This window comes from Lathamus discolor, chromosome 11 (genome assembly GCF_037157495.1).
Source record: "Lathamus discolor isolate bLatDis1 chromosome 11, bLatDis1.hap1, whole genome shotgun sequence".
NCBI classification, from domain to species: Eukaryota; Metazoa; Chordata; class Aves; order Psittaciformes; family Psittacidae; genus Lathamus; species Lathamus discolor.
In genome coordinates this window covers 7564271-7576213 of record NC_088894.1, presented here as the reverse complement: position 1 = coordinate 7576213, position 11943 = coordinate 7564271, and the positions used below count along the sequence as shown (strand labels likewise).

At 40.2% G+C, this 11943-nt stretch overlaps 1 long non-coding RNA gene across 1 annotated transcript; it reads left to right on the top strand.

Moving 5' to 3' along the window:
* The first annotated feature begins 9460 nt into the window (after nucleotides 1-9460).
* LOC136020531 (uncharacterized) lies at nucleotides 9461-11560 on the top strand. The gene is made up of 3 exons (XR_010615386.1): nucleotides 9461-9578; nucleotides 11326-11404; nucleotides 11526-11560. It is a non-coding gene; the product is annotated as an uncharacterized LOC136020531 (long non-coding RNA).
* Nucleotides 11561-11943: the final 383 nt, after the last annotated feature.

Here is an 11943-nt window from a genome sequence, read left to right as displayed (position 1 = left end):
ATGTTAATTTTGAGTGAAATCTCTGTTGAAGATGAGTTCCACTCTCTGAGAACACACCCACATCCCTGGCAGTATGGAGGTGACTTCTGTTTTGGAAACCCAGTGTAACACTCCTGCAAGACATTGACTACTAGGGGCAAGATTCCTTCTTTAATACTAGGTGAACTCTCCGAAATGTTCTATGCTCATACAGGGCTGAAGAAGTGCTTTAGTGTTTTAGATATATCAGGTTTGTTGCCTGTTTCAGCCAAGCATTTGCATTGGTGTGTGCGCGCATCCCAGCGGGCCAAAAGAGGCCCAAGAGATGGTACTCTTCCAGACAAAGAGGGTAGAAGGATGGTCTCAGCCAGGTACTCCGATTTGCTTTCCTTTCTCTTTGCAGCAGACACTGGAGCTAAGTGGTTGTTGTTATTAAGCTGTAAAACAGGAGTCTGCAGGAGGAGAAAATGGGCACATAAAATCCTCTGCAAAAGGCGATATCCCTGTGATTATTCTGGTTTTAAGAGGGTTTTTAATTTGTCCATTGGTGAAAGGAAACGCAGCTTTTGTGCAGAGGTTCTGATAAATCTTTTTATGACAAGCAGCACTGAACATGCGGCAGAGGCAGGTTCTCTGGAGGTGTGAAAAGGTTCTGGGGCCAACTGAGCTGTGTCAGCTGAGGGTATGATCTCTGCTGGAGAGCGAAGCAAAGCATAGCTTAGCCTCCAAAAAGCTCTGACAAAACAGGGTGGTTTTCAATATCATGGCCTGTCTGAGAGATTGACTTCTCTTTTCATGACACGTTAATAATGTTGGAGCAAGGTGAAATCAGGAGGTGAAGGTGAAAAATAACAAGTAGGTGTTATCCCAGGCAGCCTGTGTCAGCGTCTGCACAATTTCCACTTGTGATGAGCTTGCTCCAACACTTGTGGCTGTAATTCATTGCCAGTGGTACGACATGGGCTGGTTGTGTGCCATCCCCAGTGGGAACTGTAGGAGACAGCATATCCTTTGAGAACTCTAATGTTCCCTAAAAACTTTGGGGACCATGTCCACTCTATTAGTCTTTTTGAAACTGGAGTTAGAGCGTGCTCCTCTGTTGGAGCAGGGAATCTAACAGGCCACTAAAGGCTGGGCACAACCACCCTGGAATTCCCACACATTGCCAAGCACAGCACGCCTTAAATTTACAAGGTCAGTCTACAGACTGGTCTTGACTTGTTTTTGCATCTTTTCAATCTCCTGGCCTCACAGTTTTGGTTCTTAAGCTTCACTGCATGCAATCCTTTCTTTTTGAGGCATTATGAAGCTCCCGCTTGCATTTAGTGCATCAGCAAGAAGCAGCTTGACTTTGTGTTCTGGGCAGTTTAAAAAGGAAGTCTCACTGAAATTGTTTATAGTCATAACCGAAAGGCACTTCCTTTCATACTTTTAAATGCAGCTCTGATGCTTGCTAATAGCAAAATACAAACTGGTCCCTGCACTTGAAAAAGCTAGCAAAGCACATAAGTGATTCTGGGATTTTCTTGTTTCCACTAAAAATGGCCAATGTCCTGTATTTGCACGGTTGCTAACATGATTTAGGTCTGGCCCACTAAGCTCTTTTCAGTATACTGTAGGTCTAATTGTATGATTTCTCCAAAGAGGAACACCAGCTTTCCCCCTTTCTATGGCACAGAAACGCCCCTGCTGTGAACCTGCAGCCGGGCTCAGCATCCCAGCGGGGCACAGGGGGGCACTTCCAGCCCCACTTCCTTCACCAGGCAGGGAGCGGGGGTCCCCAGGGCTTCCCTGCTCACCTCCGGGCACTGCTCTTCGGCGTTTGCCAGCTTGCAGCCACACCTGCTCAAGGCCACTAAACTCTTTTATGGGAAAAACGCCTTAATACCTTCCAGTAAAAATCATTGCCGAAGTTCCCACCTCCTGTGCTTCCCTTCCCATTCCCCTCTGCATCTCCACTCCGAGCCCAATTCCCTGCCAGCCTGAACGATCCCACCTCTGTTTTTTATACATTTGGTATAAACATTTCCTGAAGCTCATAAACACCTTTGTCATTTATCAGTGCAGTGAAAGATGTTTATTGCCTAAATACGAAAACTATGATGGGATTAGAGTTTAGGGAGGCTTGCTGCCTGTTCCCGCATAGTGATGTTCCCCAAAGTAGGGCCAAATCTGGGACCAGGTTTTCATACTGAATGCAGAGGCCCCCTGCTTTTTAATTACTCATAGTGACGATTGCAACTTCCAGCATTAAACAGTGAGCACTGTCTGACCAAAGCTCATTTTACAGCAGTTCTGGTATGTACCAAATTGAAGGAGGTAAAAGAAAAGGGTTGGGGTGGTGGGGGAGGAAGAGGAGATCTATAACTGGCATGTTAATAAAACTCCAGTTTGTCACTTCAGCAGCACACCCTGAGTGTAATAACTAAGCTTCCTTTCTATACCCCCTATGAGTTCCTTTGTATTGACAGATGCCATTTGTTCATTTACGACGTGATAATAAAAACCTTCAGTTTTACTGAATGTTGTTCTTTTCCTCCCCTGACACTGGGGCACCAAATGGTTTGTACTGCACTCAGCAGGCACTTTTCATTAAAGATCATGGCATGAAAATGAACTGTATTTGAAAACCATTTAGTAGAAGAAGTTCTGGTATTGAATAGGCTGCATATAAACCTTTACTAGCTAGGAAGCAGCTTCCTGGGAGCCTCCACATGCATTTGCACACACATGCTGAAATAAGGGGTGTCTTTATGTTCAGGCAGTGCTGCTGCATTTGGGAGAGTCCAAGTGCTCAGATTCCTGTAGCAATTATTGTATGTTGGTAACAGTTTCCTGTAACTTTATTTATGTTTAATCTCTATCTGACTTTAAATGGCTCAAAAATCCTTCTTTTACTTTGTCTATACTTCTTCAAACTTATGATTTCAAATGTTTGCCAAAGTTTTCACACAAACACACAGATTAAGCCAAGACTGTAAATTCGATGGCAGGAAACCAGCATTTGAATTGATAATTAAGCCTTTAGTCAGGAATGCTTTTAAACATCAGCTCAGACTATATTTTTCAGTACTAGTCAAAATTCAGCCTTAAAGCACCTAAAAATGTGACTTGGTTTGGAAAGACACCGAATGCTTAGAATTCCCATTGACCTGAGAAAAAATACAAACGCATAGTTTTGGGTTAGATTCATCTTTGAAAATTATGCCGTAAGTTTGCAATGCTTCATCCGAAATGTAACACTATAAAACAAGTAAAAAAAACCCTTTAACAACAGATAAAATGTGTTGAACATCGCTTGTTCAACACATTTTATGTATCTATTTATTTTTATCCTGGGGGATAAATAGTGTTGCTATCGCTCTGCAGAGGAGTCTGTTGTAAGTTTAGTAGATAGCGGTATGTTTTGCTGTGAGTAGTAAGTTTGAATTTATGATAACTAGTAATGCATAGCAATAATCTGAATTATTATTCATAATTAAAATAAATTATTATTAGAGCAAAATTAATTGAGTCAAACTGGAGCACAGCCACACACTGTACTAATGGAATATAAATGCTCTCAGCATTCTTCCCAAGGCAAAGCTCTAGCAATACATGACAAGCTTCTGCAACGCTGCGATATGACAGTTAGTCTCTTTTTATTTTTTATTAGTATTATTATTATAATTCCTCATATTTCAATTTATTTGGCAAAATATCTGTAAATTAAGTGTTTCCTAACCACAAAAGAAAATGGTAACAATAACTGTTATCATCCTCCCCTGATCATCCAGGAGAGACGTTTATCACTAACATTATCACTTGTTGCCAAACAAGTACAGAGATGTTAGCCCGGAGGATGAAATAGTTTAATCATGGGGAAACAATTTGCAGTGCACAGATCTCAGCTGGTTCCCCTTTCATCTCCTCTCAGTTACTAAGCGACTTCTGAAAATCTGTTTTGTAGCTGTAATAAAATTCATTCTATGGTCTCGCACGCACACACCAAATGGTTTGCCTAGTTCAGAAGCGTTACAATCATCTGGAACAAAGAGAGAACTCATAAGGGTTTTTTGGGTGGGTATTTTGGTTTTTTTAATCACATAAACCTAATATTTGTCTTCTGAGAAGAAAAATAAGGGGGGTTTCTTCCTCCTGATTTCTCCTGGGAAAGAACAAAAACCCCCAAAAAAACCCCAAACGAAACAAAAAACTAACAAAACAACAAACAAAGAACAAACCCAGCAAACAAATCCCCAACCAAAAACCCATTGTGATCAAGTTAGGCAAATTGTTGGAAAGATAAATCAACTTCAAATTTAAAGTGGCATTAACATCTCAATATTCAAACCTCATAAACTGTCAGAATAACACAATGGTTTCAAGTCTATATCCACACATGCTCCGGAGCGTATTCTCCATGTTCAATAAACACAATATTTAATCTAAGGAAATTCTGAATAGTTGATAGAACTCGAGGAAGAGGAGGAGTTTCTGGTATTAGCACAGGTAAAAGCCTCTGTGAAATCTCTTTCCGATCCGAAGCCTGTGAGATTCTTCACAATTATTTTGAGTCTGTATTTTTGTCCTTGTGCTCCTGGAGCAAATCTAGTGCCCAGACATCTTCTGACTCAGAGGGACAGTATAGTCTGTTATAACATTTGGACTTGAGATTAAAGTTCTGTCTTTGAAGCATGTAAGTAACTTCCTCACTGAAGTGTCTTGCTGAACTGGTAATACCCCAAGAACATCATGCTGACTTCAGATGACCAGAAACTGCCTTTGCTGCATTAGGACTGAAGCTTCCCTTGGACTTCATGTGTTCGCAGCCCTGAAGTTAGCATACCTATATCCATTTAGCATGCTTTGTTGAACTCTATTTCTCTGTTTCTTCATGTGATACTGAGAGAAAAAGGCCACAAAGCTATTTTTACTCATTTTTCTCTTTTATGTTGTGCATCATTCAGATCTCAACTTGCAACTCAACAGCCTGTGCATGAACTTCAGGCTTGATACATGGTTTGCAACCCATGGAGTTTTGCTAAGTACATCGGAAGTGTAGATATAAGCACAGATAGCGTGAGGAAGTGGAGGATGTGCTCATAGACTGTGTATCAGCAGGTAATTTTGGATTTGGTTTCACTGTTTCTTAAAAGTCTTCACTTCAAGCCACCAACCCTGTTTAGCTGAACCGAAACAGCTGCATGGTGGGCTTTGATACCCTTACTCACTGAATATGACTTCATCATCAGAAGCAACCTTGTTGAATTAGAAGCCATTTTTGTTTATTTACAGAAAGAGTAGATTGGGATTATTTATCCTTTCATCTTTCATGAAAGATTATGAAATCTGTGTTTGAGTGGCAGGTTACAATCAGCTTCCAAAATTGATTCAGCAGATTATACAGGTAGGGTTCAGATTTATCCCTAGATTTATAAGAGCCATACGATCATACAAGCTATATTATGTGTGTTCTCACTCTCTGTATAGTTATGGTTTTAAAACACAACAAGTATATTTATTTAATAGACCCTTTTTCTTAGTATGCTCACAAATATTATTAACATGTTTTTGCTATAATATAATTTCAATATATAAAAATGCATTTTCTAACGCATCTAATGCTCTACAATGCTCTTTAAACCTCTGTGCATTGGAATATAAGAAATGGAAATAGATGTCTAATGTTTTTCATATTATCTCTTCCTCTTGCACAAAAATTGCTTTTGCTGAGCGACAGATAACATCTCTCAGCACAAAGCACTGGGGTTGATTCAAAGTGTTCCTCACCCTTCTCAGGCTCAACTGCTCGTCAGGGTAAGGCAGGCCGTTATTGTGGTAATGTAATAACCAAAAAGAGAAAGTGCTTGGTTCACCCTGGAAAAGGAATCAGTAGAAACCTATCTACAGCAAATCACCAATGCCGCATTGAAGGTAGGCTTATGTACAAAGGAAAGCAAAGGGAACTTTCTAATTCTTGTGAGCAAAAGCAAGGAAGTTCACTTAGATCAGGATGTCTCTCTATCATCAGCATGTCAGATCGTGTCTGTGAGTTACATCAGTCCCTGGGAGAGATTTATTGTTTGCTGTTTTACAGAGGGTACATGTAAGATACAAATGCTCAACTTCCAGCCAGCAAGCAATAGAGCAGAAGTCAGTCCCGAAGTGTGGGGTAAATTAAGGGACGACAGAAGGTAAGGGTTAAACTGGTGCTGGCCAATGGCTGGTTGGTTTGTAATAGCACTGTTTTCTACCAGCTAAAGCAGTATGGCTGCCTTCCACCCCACCTCGTGCCTCTTATGTCTCTACTCACTCCTCACACTTCTGAAATGCTGCACTGTCAGCCTCTCAGTGTGGTGATTTGGAGAGTTCACAGCGTGACGCAGGGCAGCTCCAGTCCATGATTCACTCTTGCAGCTGGATTAAACAGAAACAGCCAAGTATTGACAGCTGGGCAGAAACATAGATTCTAGCCACCAGACTACTTGGCCTGCTGTTAAAGTCCGTGATTTGCTCACTGTGGCACAGGAGCCAGTGCAGGTTCTGTACAGGGCACAAAAGGGGTGCATATGGAAACATGGGGCCTCTTGCAAACCTCTGACAATGCTTTTCCCATCAGATATGACATCTCCATGTAGTTTGAGCGGCTCCTAAGCACCATTGTTAATGATAAATCTCACAAATACTAACTTAGATAGGAAGAGCTGTGTAGAGGGCAGTGTGCTGGCTGAGGACGCTGACGGCCCATGTTTAGGTCCTCCCTTGACTATAAACTTTCTGGACAACCAAATGCAATTTAGCTGCTCTCTCTCTGCCTCAGTTTCACCCTTTATACAGGGAAATGCACAGATTAAATATTTCTCAATGTCAGAGTGATGTTGTGACATATCATATTCAGATACTCTGTAATAGGGACCATATAAATTCCATAGCTACTTTATCTGATCCAGTAGTCATGAGGCTGCCTGTCTGAAAGTTGCTGCTCTTGATAAGGAAACATTCCTGCTCTTAAAATTCCTTTTGAGAAAAGAGCAAGGAAGGTCTCAGCCATGTTCTGGTGAGCAGGTGCCTGATTAATGATCACACAGATTAATGGTCACACACCATGTCCTGGCCCAGTGCTGGCACTTTGTTAGATGAGAGTCTCTGTAAATGTGCATCCTGAACCCTGGAGAAGGGGCAGCTATTATTTGACAGGCACCTCCTTTCTACAATGCTAAGGTAGACCTGGAGCCCAAACCGGAATGTCATCCCTTTTCAACAAACTATGCAAGAATTTTAAGTTACTGTTCTCATGGGTTTGGCTTGTCATATTTTTTTAAACAGCAAAATAATGGAAATTAATTATTATAATTCCATTTGCAAATGCAATTTTTAATGTATTTAAATATGCTTAGAAGCTCTTGATTTTACCCACTTATGAATGAAGCCAGTTTGATTAAATTTTATCTATCTGTAGCAGTTTTGCACCTAGTTTCAGCCAGCTGCAATAGCCTCTGAATATCTTTGCTCATTGTGGGGTGGCAGCTGACTCTTAAATTTAATATGGTGCTGTATTATTTATCTTCTGGTGTCAAACTAGCCAAAAGAACTCCAGAACACACACATATATTACTCCATGTGCAAACAAAAAGAGGTTTCCAGGTTACAAATACCAATGGCAACACTGGAAATGTCTCAGCTAGGCTGACATCATGACAGCATCCATGCAAATCCTTGGAGAAGTGCCATTAGTGCCACTTCTGTGAGCCCAAAGACTGAGCAGCTCTAATGCTGCCTGTACACGTGAGCTTTCGATCCCACGGCAGCAAAGTCAGAGACTTGTAATCTTTGTGTGTTTGTTACCAAATTCTCCCCTTTCCTCTCTACCATTTCATTGCATCTTCATAGAGTCTTACACGGTTAATCTAAATAACGTGTTTATTACTACAGCAATTTACAACAAACAAGACTTGTCCGGTTCTGTTTAGAGAGCATGTAAACATTAGAATAAAATAACAAAGATCAAACCAGTTAAATTGCCATCTGTATTTAAAACTGACCTCAAGTCTTTCCTGTAACAGAAATACCACTGTGAACACTTCTGAAGCTTTTGGGACCTAAGCTACAGTATTTTCCATTTTTAACGATATACATCATTATCTTTTGTACAGTTATTTATGTTTTGTTGCTATGGTAGTTGCCGCTGGTTTTGGAAGGTAGGTATGTATTATCAGTCAACTGAAATCAGATTAATTGCCCTCCTAATACAAAGATCTCAAATCAATACAGCGTTCACCTTGTAAAATGCACTTCTTTTTTTTTTTCATGCCTCCTGAGATCAGATGCATTAAAATCCACGTGGAACTAACTTTTCTTTCTCTTCTCACCCCCACACTTCCCCATATGTGGTTCTGATTTTCCCCTCAGGGTACCTATGGGAGGTCTGGAAAACTCTTGGGAGCTTTCAAAGAATGTTAATATGTATAACACTGCAGTTTTAGTTTTAAATAAAACATGTAAAGATTTTTCTTTTTGAGGATAAATAAGTAAAGCTGCTACTTAAAAACTATTTGTAAGAAAAAGTTCCCTCTTTCCATAAAAAAGCTTAATAACGTTTAATGGTATTTCATAGCATTTGGCACCCATAGCAGTAAGCATTTACAGTTCCTTGTAAAACGTCTGGGCAACACTGACTTTTAATTCTCCTGACTTCTTTTTTTGTTGTTGTTGCTGTTGGGATTAATTCTTTGCCTTCTTGGTAAGAAATTTCTACCTAATGGTCTTGTACAGCATTTGCTAATCCTTAAGCATTTTGTTTGCCCAAGAGCAGAATCTGGTCCCCGGTATCTATGCTGATCTTTACAAACCTCTTTTCTCTGCTGTGATACTTACTGTGAGTACTGTGATTGCAATCACAACTGGGAGCAGAGCTTTCTGCTATAAGTAATTCTACAGATAACAAGATAAACATTTATACGATCAAACTCTTCAGCTCAAGCACACATGCTGACACAAAGACATGAGCACCTTTGGGCAGCTGGCAATTTTGTGGTGGTGATCAACATGCATTAAGTTATTGGTTATAGCTGCACTCCCTCATTTTACCCTCACTTGAAAAGTTAGCTAGTCAGTGCTTCAGATAAAGTCTGTGAAATTTGATCACTGGAACTAAAATGGATGGCTTAGCTGCCTAATCTCCTCCATCCCGTTATCATCAGCTCCCAATCCCCTCCCCACACCATCTTCAAAATTGGGAAATAGCCCCAGACTTATGGGAATATGCTGCCGAGTTAAAGTAAACAATTCTCTGAGACTGTGTGGCCTCAACCACAGGCCACAGGTGGACCTGATGATGGGACCCAAACAGGGAAAATTAACTTTTGGAGAGGTTATAGCAAGTTTGTCTGTCAGATCAGCTTGTTAAAGTTGATAACTGATTGTGTTGATAGTAATAGTATCTGAAAATGTCTGCTAATATATTACTAATTTATATAATCTGTCTTTATTCCAGCAAATTACCTCTGAAGACTAAATCCTCACAGACAAGGTATGCTATTTACAGTAAGAAGTTTAGCAAGTCTGGAGAATTAGATCTCTCTCATCAATGCAGTGCACCCATCAGTGCAGCACACAGGGTAAGACAATGTGTTTAAACCAGCCCTTTGAATGAACTCCTGCAATGGACATTAGGATTTCTTTTGTTTCAGTGTGCTTTTCCCTAAAAAGAGACTGTTTCTCCATAAGTGCGGATTAAGTTTTCTGCACCATGTTGCAGGATTGGTTACTGCCCCCATTCCTGTGGATACACAGAAAAGCCAGGCTCGAGGTGAGGTGGCAATCACAGCTGTGTTTTTGTGCTGGTTTTCTGCACTGGAAAGGATGGTGTGCTGGCTGCCACTATCTGATACACTCACGCATCTTCCAAAGCAAACTCTTCTCAGCTTTGCTAAGTGTACATAGGCTTGCTATCTTGACTGCGTGTATGTTTTGTTAATGGAAGTTCCTTTACTAGAATTACTTAATGGGAACAAAAAATAATATTACTACTGACAGTACATGTCCCTTTTACATGGATAGACATTACTGAGCTTCACAAAGGGGGAACAGTTGTCTACATTTTATTGACAGCAATTGTAGAGTATAACTAAAATCCTAGTTTAATAGGAGGTGTTGATTCCATACAGGAGCACATAGACATAATAATACTGTAATATATTAATCTTATCCCAAATTTAAACTGAATTAGGTGCTGGAAAAAAAATTATCAAAAAGGGTGCTTCCTTTTTCAAATTACTACAATCTCTGTGTGAGAAAAGATAACAAAGTGGGACAGAAAGCATATGGATTGGGTTGATAGTCTAAATCTCTGGCAGTTTCAATAATACATGCTTATTATTAGGTTTTAACTGAACACCTTATTGCACATGTTGATAAAGGATCCCCCTCTACCTTCTGTACTAATGCATTTCCGAAAGATATTAATTAAGCCAGATGTGATTATCTAAAGTGTTCTACAGGAATGTCAGATTTGCCAGTTTGGCACTGGTCTGTAGGATCTGAGCTCCTGCTTCTGGCTGGGAGCAGTGTCTGCACTCTGGGCAAGAGTGAAAATCTCCCAGGTAAAGACAGAATGTTGTACATGGCACTGGGGACTTGGCTTTAGTCTTCACAATGCGCCATAAGGATTGCTGTGAAAGTAAGTAAATGATGGTCTACTTTACTCTATTATCATTAAACAGTATATATTTATTCTATTTAATTTCAAATCAAATATCCTGTACCCAAAAAGAGAAGTATTTCTGATCCTGCACTCCCCATCCCCCTTACCCAACCAAGGACATATTTAAAACTTAAGGGCAAATGTTCCATAAAACACTGCCCAACCCTTTGCAAATTCCCTGCATAACTCTCACATGCATCCTCTAACTTTAGTCCATCCCTACTCCAAAGTTGTAATTTGCCCTCCAGTCCTTTTTTTTTCCTTCTCTTTTTTCACAATCTTTGAGATGGCAATTAGCTCAAGAGATGCACTTAGAGCTTTGCTTCAATTACAGATCCCTCCTCTCAAGCTATATGCTCTGCTGTTTTATGCTAATTTAAACATTCTTTTGCATGAAACATCAGTCTGAATTCTCTAATTGTTCCCCCCTTATCTGAGATTTGTCTCATGCTTTCCACCCATGGGTGTGGTGATCTGCATCCCACATAGTCCCAAAGGCTAACTCTTTTGCCTGGGATGAGGTTTTGTTAAAGAAAATCCCTTGAGACAGAATAACTAAAGCTAAAGAAAAATAGCAGTATTAGTGCTGACCATTAATACAGTCTTTTTCTCTCTAGAAAGCTTCACAAAGTGGAGTAAACATTGTCATCTGCATTTAACAGGTACATAAACTGTGGCAAAGACCAGAAGGTTACATTTGATAGATCAAGACAAAGACAGATCTGATATGGAACCATAGAGGTTTGGAGTACTTGATACTCGAGGACATTATGCCCCATTTTCCCTTAAATGATAATATAAAAGGGTGATACAGCTGAGCTACAAGGTTATCATGATTTTCCTTTCTCTTTGTGTCCTTCAGGTTTTGTGGATTTTATCTGGAATACATGCAGGTGATCTCTAGAAGCAAATGTTACTCCTCCCTTGAACCTCAACACTTCTGTCTTCAGCTTAACTCTATCAATGCTTCCCAACCCAGCCTTCAAAGATATTCCTTCTTTCTTCCATGAAAACACTTTGGTGCAGAACACATTTAAATAATGTGTTGCAGGAGAAATATTAGGTTGAGGTACCAGGTATCAGGGTACCAAATGCTCTGAAGCAGTCACTGGAAGAAGCAGCACAAGATGCCCTTGAGAATTTCAAGGAAGCAAAGAGAGCCTGTCTTCATGCCAACAGTCCTGGCTGAAAAATGATGCTGGACTTAATGGCTGCAAAGACACAAAATCGTATGACACTTCATTCCTGGTTGTGCTCCTCACCCCCAAATTTGTGCTGCT